The following is an 8,952-nucleotide window of genomic DNA, read 5'->3' as shown; positions in this document are numbered from 1 at the left end:
CCTGCACAACTGCCCAAGTTTTATTTCCTTTTGTTCAGGTATGAGCAGGTTCCCTTCTTTTATCTTCTGATAGCTCCCCTACATCAGCTTCTGATGTATACTCAAACCCAAACTTGATGTAAGAGCCGTTTTACCATCTATTTTACTCTCCTGTTTTCCATCTTTGTTTTTTTGCTCTTTATTGGAGAACTCAAATTTTTCTTCCAGCCATCTATACAGTTTTTATTTTTCTGGAGTTTTCTTTTGTTTTTCAAATATCTCTTCATTATGGTGTCATAGCTTTGCTTCATAGATTTCTAATCCCTATGAGGATATTAACAATACATTTTTAGGGGCACCTGGGTGACTCAGTTGGTTAAGTGATTGACTCTTGATTTCAGCTTAGGTCATGATCTCAGGGTTGTGATGTCTAGCCCTGCATTGGGCTCTGCCCTGGGTATGGAGCCTGCTTAAGATTCTCTCTCTGTCCCTCTCTCCCTCTCTAAAAAAACAAAAAACAAAACAAAAACCACACACACAATACATTTTTAAAGTTTTCTAATTCTTGAATAGTCTCTTCTTCCTTTCAGCTGCTTTTTGCTATTAATTTGGTCTCCATCTATCATATTGGAAGTTTTCTGGTAGTCTTCAACTATTCACTCATACTTAAGAGTACATAACTAAGGGCACCTGGGTGGCTCAGTCGGTTGAGCATCTGCCTTCTGCTCAGTCCATGATCTCAGGGTCCTGGGGTTGAACCCGCATCGGGCTCCCTGCTCAGTGGGGAGCCTGCTTCTCCCTCTCCTTCTGCCCCTCCCCCCACTCGTGTGTTCTCTCTCTCTCTCTCAAATAAATAATAAAAATAAAATCTTTTTAAAAAGTACATAACTAAAAAACTGGAGTTAAGTGCTATAAAAGCTGATCGGAAGCTTCCAGCATGAAGGTGGAACTTGTTTCCTGAGGGCTTCTCTGTAGGGTGATCTGGCTGGGCTGTTAGTTGGGAACACATGACATCAGTATCTATAGGTCATTCTTTCCAGCTGGTCAAATTCTCTAAAGAGAAAATCCTTCCAGACCAAACTGGAAGTGTTCTAGGAGTCAAGTAGGGGAGCACAGGCAGGAGTATTCTGTTTGCTTTATTTAATCCTCCTGGCACACTACAAGTCTCAGTTTGGGTTTCCTAAGAAGCAGGCCCTGAGACAAGGATGTGAAAGCAAGTAGTTTATGTGGGAGGTGATCCAGGAAAAAATGGTAGCAGAGCAGGGAAGTGAGTCAGAAAGGAAAGAAAGCCAAAAAATGGATTATTATCAAGGAAGTTAGCGCTGTGGGTAACTGGAGCTGATCCCGCTGGAGAATTCTGGAGACCAGGGTAAAACATACACTGCCTACTGAAGGGGTGAGGAAGATGGGGTATTTATATACTAACTTCCATCGTCCTTGGTTACGGCATGTTCCTGGAGCTTACACCCCAGCCTGCCCCATGAGCCAGGAAAAGCCCTCATGGAAAGAAATGCAGATGCTAGCAGTTAGAAGTCCAGGCAGCATGGTGTAATGGATCTGTAAGTGTGAGAGTGAGCCCCTTGAATGGTTCTATTTTGCTGGATATGCATCCTATCTGTCTTAACTGAACTTCTTTTCTCTGGCTGGGGGTATCTTAGCAGCTATTTTTCTCAGTGGTCCATGTGAAGCTCAAGTCTGGTTTTCAGAGTACTCTAAATGATGGCAGTGAAACAACAGTGGAAGGCCCAGTGGTGCTTATCCCCCAGGGGCCAATGATATCTATGGAAAGAAGCAGGCTACTGGGCCCTTACCAAAGGACCTGGAGGAAGTCCTCGTGCTCCCTTATCGCTCTGAAGTTTCATCTTAGGGATAAGCTCTACAACCCTTTTTTAGCTCTAAGGGGCCTGCAGATCTCCAGGCTTCCATACAGTGCTAAACCAATTCCTTCACTGAGAATTCCACAGATGTCTGGGGGCAAGCATCTTTCAAGCTACTTTCCTGCCCATTCACCATCCCACCCCTGCCTCCTCACACACACATCTAGGAGCCGGACATGTGCACAGTAGAACAGCCCTTATGGCAGCCCCCTGAGCTGTGACTTCCAAAGAATTCAGGGCCTCATTCAAACCCAACTGCCCACAGGCCCCAGCAGCCTGTGGCTTGAGAAAGGCCGATAAATTGGAGCTTGAAATTAAGGGAAAGGGAGATGCTAGGCTTCTTAAATTATAATATAGATACAATTTTAAAATAATTGGGTTCATCAAAACCTTTGCCGTTTTATGCTATCTCATTTAGTCTTTTTAACTACATGGGATAGGCAGATAGAGATTTCAGTTCTGAGCTCACAGAAGGAATTCTGCTTTAGGGAGAATGACACAATAACAATTATTATTAATGTCTGTACAGCATGGTATAGAATAATATTCTTTCAAATACAATAATCCTTACAACAAAACAAGTTATCGCATTCTTTAAAAAATACTTAATATGCTTATTGGCCTTCCTTTAAATTGAGTGAGATTAAGTCTGTCGAAGCCTATTCACATACCTTCAAAGTTCTTTTTTTAAATTTATTTTCCAGCTTTATTGAGGTGTGATTGACAAATAAAAATTGTACATATTTAAGGTGTTGTCCATTCAGGCTCCTATGACAAAAAATGCCAGAAATTGGGTGTCTTATAAACAACAAACATTTATTTCTCACAATTCTGGAGGCTGGGAAGTTCAAGATCATGGCACTAGCAGATATAGTGTCTGGTGAGAACCCATCTCCTAGTTCATAGACTGTGCCTTCTAGGTGTAAGCTTACACAGCGGAAGAGGCAAGCTAGCTCTCTGGGCTCTTTTACAAGGGCACTAATCCCATTCATAAGGGCTTTACCTTCATGACGTAAGCATGAAGGCTCCACCTCCTAATACTACCACATTGGGCACTCGGATTTGAACACATGAATTTGCGGGGGGACACAAACATCAGACCATAGCAGATGTACAACATGTTGTTTTGATATATATTGTGTAATGATTACCACAATCAAGCTAATTAACATATCCATCACCTCAATAGTTACTGTGTGTGTGTGTGTGTGTGTGTGTGTGTGTGTGTGTGGTAAGAACACTTAAGATCTACTCTGAGCAAATTTCAAGGGGAGGCTGACACAAAGGGCAAATATGTGTTGTTGTGTAAATGTTGAATCATAATATCTTTGTTAGTTGAAGGTACACATTTTGTTATGAGATGAGTAAGTTCTGGAGACCTACTGTACAGCTTGGTGACTATAGCTAATAATGTATTATACACTTAAGGGGAGGGGCAGTTAAGTAGTTAAGTTCAAACTGGTCTGGGTGGTCTGGGGCTGTGGAGCTCCTCCTCCAGGCAGTCATTAGTGCTTGAGGGGTAGCTCCGGTTTCCTTCAGGTCTCTTGCCTGAGTTAAGAGATAAGCTGGAAAGAAGGAAAAACTTGGAACAAAGGTGGCTGGGTACAAACAGGTGAGCAGTAAAGGTCAGGTCTTGGGTCTAGCTGGTGATAGAACTACAAGGGCCATCTCACCATCATCCTGAGGATAAAGCTAACACATGCAGGAGGGCAAAGCTGAAAGACCTGCGGAGAAAAGGAGGCAGATCTGTCAGGAGCTCAGCTCAGCTGGGGTGGGGGTGGGGGTGGGGGTGGGGAGGAGGGTGGGGGAAGAATGAGAGAGGGAGAGCACAATCCCGAGCACCGGGTCCCAGGTGGGAGCCAGAGTTGTCAGGTGTCAGAGTTGCCAATTAAAGCAAGAAGCCAAAAATGAGAGTTAAGCCTTTAATCAACTTACCATGATGGCTAAAACCAGAGAAAGCACTGACCCCTTCTGCTCCACAGGGTACAGGTCAAGGGCCAGGGGGAGGTCAAGGGTCAGGTGGATCTCACTGAACAAAAGGGTCATGCAGTTTTATGGACCCTGGGAAAGAGGAACGAGGGGAAGTCTTAGTGTGGAAAAGTACTCCTCCTTCCCCCAGGAGGTGGCTTCAGCAAGGAGACTAAAGAAGACCTCTGCCGAGGCCTCAGATAAGGAGATAGTATTGGAGGACCTGGGGCTGGGAATGCAAACAGGAGAAGCATGGGAGTCACAGGGGCCCAAGTCCCTGACTGCCGTGCTCCCCAGAGACTGCAGTGTACTGGCTGTGTGGGGAGGGCAGTCACTCCCGGGGAGACCTGCCAGGTAAAGCTTCTGTGATTGCCTAAGGTTAGGCCCGAAAAATCACACGTAGATCTCTAACCACAAGCCAGACTCCTCAAGAACTGCTGAAGTGAATCCTGAAGGCTGTCCTACCTCTGAACTTATATGACCTCACACATGTCTCTTGGTTTCAGCCAAAGCTTTCTTTTACTTTGGCCCAAATCATTTCAATTGACATGTTCCACTGGGCATCCAGAGGCTCAAACCTGAAGCCTAAGAGTGAACCTTAGTTCCTGTCTTTCTCACACATGCACATGTCCAACCCACACTGAGTCCTGGCCAATCAACCTCCAAGATCCATCCCTTCTTCTCCACTTCAGCTTTCCCTACCTCAGGCCAAGCCTCCTCAACTTCAGCCGGACTGCTTCCACAGGCTTCTGAATGTCTCCTGACCCCCTTGCAACCCATTCTCCACAAAGCAGCAAGAGTGATCATCTAAACACATTAATTTGATCACTCTTTTGCTTAAAAGTCGTGACCTCAGGGTAGAATCCAATTTGTGTGCCATGGCTTGAGAGACTTTACGCGAGGGGCACCTGCCCGGCATTCACTCTCCTTTCCTCTCATGTCCCATCTTCATCTCTCACTACACTCTCGCCACAGTAGTCTCCTTGCAATTCATCACATACTCCAAGCTCTTTCTGCACACCGTTCCTTCCGCCTGGAATGCTGCCCACCCCTCCACAATTCCCTCTTTTGTGGCTTTCTGTACAGCTTAACATCACCTCCTCAGAAATTCTTCCCAGACCCCTCGATCTAAATAGCCTCCTCAATTTGAAAATTTCTCGGGCCATTTTTCCCCTCTCCCCACTATACTATAAGTTACAAGAAAAGCAGGGACCTTTTCTAACTTACGCATTGAATCCCCAGTGCTTAGAGGTGGGCACTCTCTAAACATTTGCTAACTAATGTTTAGGCAAAGGAGTAAGTTATCACCAAGTATGTGTTGAGGTTACTGAGGAGCAGGTGGTGGGATGCAAAATTCTGTTATGAGTAAGTGTGAATCTATTAAAAAAAAAGTAAATCTGCTGTTGGAAGAGATGTACTCATCCTAGCTTAGATGGGTTTTGTTACTTTGATTAAAGAGTCCTAATTAGTACAGAGCTAACTTGCTCTCTTTCTTTATGTTTGTGTATCTATGTAATAGATATATATTATATAAATATAATACAATATACAGTAATATAATAAACATATAATATAAATACATGTCATATTAACTTTGTATGTTAAGTACAAGCATATTATGTGCAAATATACATATGAAACAATTCTACACTCTAGAACTCTAGAACCTCTTCCTTCTCTTTTGCCTTCTCCTTCCTGCCCCTCTGTCACCTCTAACCTCCATGCTTTAATGGGTTTGCCCAGAATAGGAGAAAGCAGTTGGAAGAGGTGGGAATGAAGTTGCCAGACCAAATGAAAAAGCTTGGTCCACTGGTAAACAACCTTCTTTTGCGTGGGAACAAATCAAGAAAAAGAACATTGTTTCAGGATATTTCTTTTTTTTTTTAATAAATCATTTCTTAATTTAAAAAAATCAGAAATATAATCTCTATAACAGTTCTTAAGAATTCTCTTATTAATTCCTTGTCACGGATGAAGGGATTATTTTTGACTAAAATTTCAGAAACTAACACACTACCACCTTGAGTCTTTGAACAAATGTTGAGTAAGCATGCTGGAGGCTGGCTTGTTTCTCTTTAACTGAACTTGCAAGCATCTTAACTGGAAAAGATGTTTGTCTCATAGCATCTCTTATATTGTATTCTTTAAAAGAGAAGGTTCTGTTGAAACAACAAACAGACCTGAAGAGGTACTTCTCCAACCACGAGTTGTGAAAATAATCAGCTCAGTGTGGCCCCATTGGTATTCTACAGTCTGCATGGGGCTCAGAGCTCAGTTAGTCCAAACCGAGGCCCACCGCTGACAGGCCCGGGATCGCCTTCCCTCTTCCCATAATATACAAGGAAACCAGAATCCAAAACAGGAAAAGTCTGTTTTCTATCTACCAGCAGGGGGTGTACATTCCTTTTTTTTCCATTTTCAAATTTTATAGCACACTGCTGACTTACATTCTTAGCACAAGAGCAGGACTTGAAAACTGAGGCTTTTGCCATCCGTAGGACCTACTTCTGAGGAGTTGGTGTAATTACATTATTTTCTGGCTAAAAGATTCAGATCTCTGAAGAAACCTTTCCCACCTGTTCCCTTCAAGTTGCCAAATGGTGACCGCCTCTCACTCTGTTCGTTAGTTTTGTGTTGCAGTGCTAACAAATTACCACAGCTGTGGTGGCTTTTAAACAATACAGATTTCTTATTTTAGAGTTCTCCAGGTGAAAAGTCTAGCACAGATCTCACTGGACTGAAATAGAGATGTCAGCAGGGCTGTGTTCTCTAGTGGGGGCTCTAAGGCAGAGTACGCCTCCTTGCCTTTTCCAGCTCCTAGAGGCCATAGGCATTCTTTGGCTCCTGCCCTGCTTCCTCCATCTCCCAAGCCAGCAATGGCCGGTCGATTCCCATTACATCACATCACTCTGGCCCTCAGTCACATCTCTCTGTGACTCACCTCTGCTTCCTCTTCCATTTTTAAGGAACCATGTGATTACATTGGGCCCACCCAGATAACCGGGGACAATCTATCTTAAAGTCAGCCAATTAGCAACAGTAATTCCATCTGCAACTCTTTTCCTCCTTTTCCTTTAAGGCAACATATTCACAGATTCCAGGGATTAGGATGGACATTTTGCGGGGCATTATTTTGCTTGTCACATTCTGTATCCCTGCTCTGTGCCTATCTACCCTCTCACTTCCATCTCCAGGAATCAGTGACTACACATTTTTTCAGTATGTGGAAATTGCTAGTTTTAGTCGTTTGAAATTATGGAGTTTTATCTCCCTTGTTCGTGTGCTTGGGATCACAGAGTTTAAAAATAGCCTTTATTGAAGGCTAAAATAATATAATGTCTGGGATTTGCTTTAAAATAATCCACCCAGGGAAAAACTGCCAGACAAATAGATAAAATAAGACTAGCAAAAGGGTGGTAATTGTTGAGTTGGGTAATGAGTACATGGAGTTTAATTATATTCTTTTATATATATTTTCAAATGTTCAGAATAAAACGTTTTCAAAAATTGAGACCTTCTTACTGAGAATTCAACTGATTTCCCCCCCTTAATGTTTCTTTAATATTTGAAAGGAAAAAAATTGATAAGACTAATCGAAACTGCATACTAAGTATGTCATTTTTAAACGTACCAGTTTGAAATACAAGTGACTTAAAAAATTATTGAGATATAATTTTACGATGAAATGCTGTTGACTTTTGCAAAATTAAACTTTTGATTTTGAAGAAGCTGTAGAGTCCCATCTAGCTGTGAGACGAGAGATGCGGTGGGCTCACATTTTTGTCACCACAAAGGCCCTTCATATCGCCCTTTATGTTGTCTGGATGTCAAATATTTATGACCTCTTCCAAATGAAAACCTTCTCAGGACTTTCCTGGGCCTTCCTCTCAGCTTTGTGTATCTTAAAATGGCCCACACCTATTTTTCAGAGCTGTCAAACCTACTGTATGACGGACATCCTAAAATGGTACAGACTAAATTTTAGGTACCATAGATGAGCTAGCAGAAGATGACTTCAAATAAGGGATTGAGAGCAATGCACGGGAGAGCAAAGAGGCATCTCGGAACTCACCAACCGTGTGGCAGCTGCCTCTTCCCCCATCCAGTCCCTTCCTTCCTCTCAGTTAAAGGGCTCATTGAAAAGCCTCTATGTTCTGGCCCTCTCACAGCTACCTGTGACAAGATGTGGCAACTATCTTTGGGTAAGGAGATGTAAGCACAGCGTGGCCGAGGACTTCTGGAAAGTTCTCAAAAAAAAAAGTGGCAGGCTTTGCTTCACTCCTTTCTCTTTGTTCCTTCCTGTGGCCAGCAAGTGATAATCTGGGCAGAGAAGCAAAATAGTAGATGCCGTGGTCTCTGAAGACCTTGGAGCTGCCAAACCAGCACTGGAGGGCCTGTCTCTAGACTTCTTTTACTGAAAGAGTGATAAACTTCTATCTTGTTGAAGCCACAATATTGGGCTTTTTTCTGTTTTAGGTAGACAATAGTCCAAACTGACGTAGGCAATCTTCTTATCTAGAGACAGAGGCAGTTCTCATTTGAGGCTTGATTCTGCTCTTTTGATTTGGAAAAAAAAAAAAATTTCAATAGACCTTTTGATCATACAAAATCAAAGGCCCCAAAGGATTCCAGACAGAAGAGTTTGAGACTGTTGGAAGGTAAACAGCTCTGCAGAATGATGCAGAGTTGTACCTTCCTTTGAGCAGAGTTGAAGCTCTGCAGAAAGAGCGCTAGGATGGTAGAGAAAGGAAAAAGGAGCAGTCAGGAGGGTTCCCCTCATTTTAGAAGGAAAAAAGGGGATAGTGGAGGGCCTGTACCCTGAGTAGAGTTTAGGGTCAAGGATTCCCACATGTATCATCTATTCTCTCAAAGATGTTCCTGCCACCAGGGGCCTAAGGAGAGTGACTGCCAGTGTAGCAGCCCTCTACAGAGACAGATCTAGAAGCCAGGGTATCAGTATGCATTAATTTTAAAGTGGATTTTTTGGGGGCACCTGGGTGGCCCAGTTGGTTAAGCGTCTGCCTTCAGCTTGGGTCATGATCCCAGGATCCTGGGATCGAGCCCCGCATTAGGCTCCTTGCTCGACGGGAAGCCTGCTTCTTCTTCTCCCTCTGCCTGCAGCTCCCCC

This window comes from Neomonachus schauinslandi, chromosome 7, assembly GCF_002201575.2.
Source record: "Neomonachus schauinslandi chromosome 7, ASM220157v2, whole genome shotgun sequence".
NCBI classification, from domain to species: Eukaryota; Metazoa; Chordata; class Mammalia; order Carnivora; family Phocidae; genus Neomonachus; species Neomonachus schauinslandi.
This window is presented reverse-complemented; position numbering follows the sequence as displayed.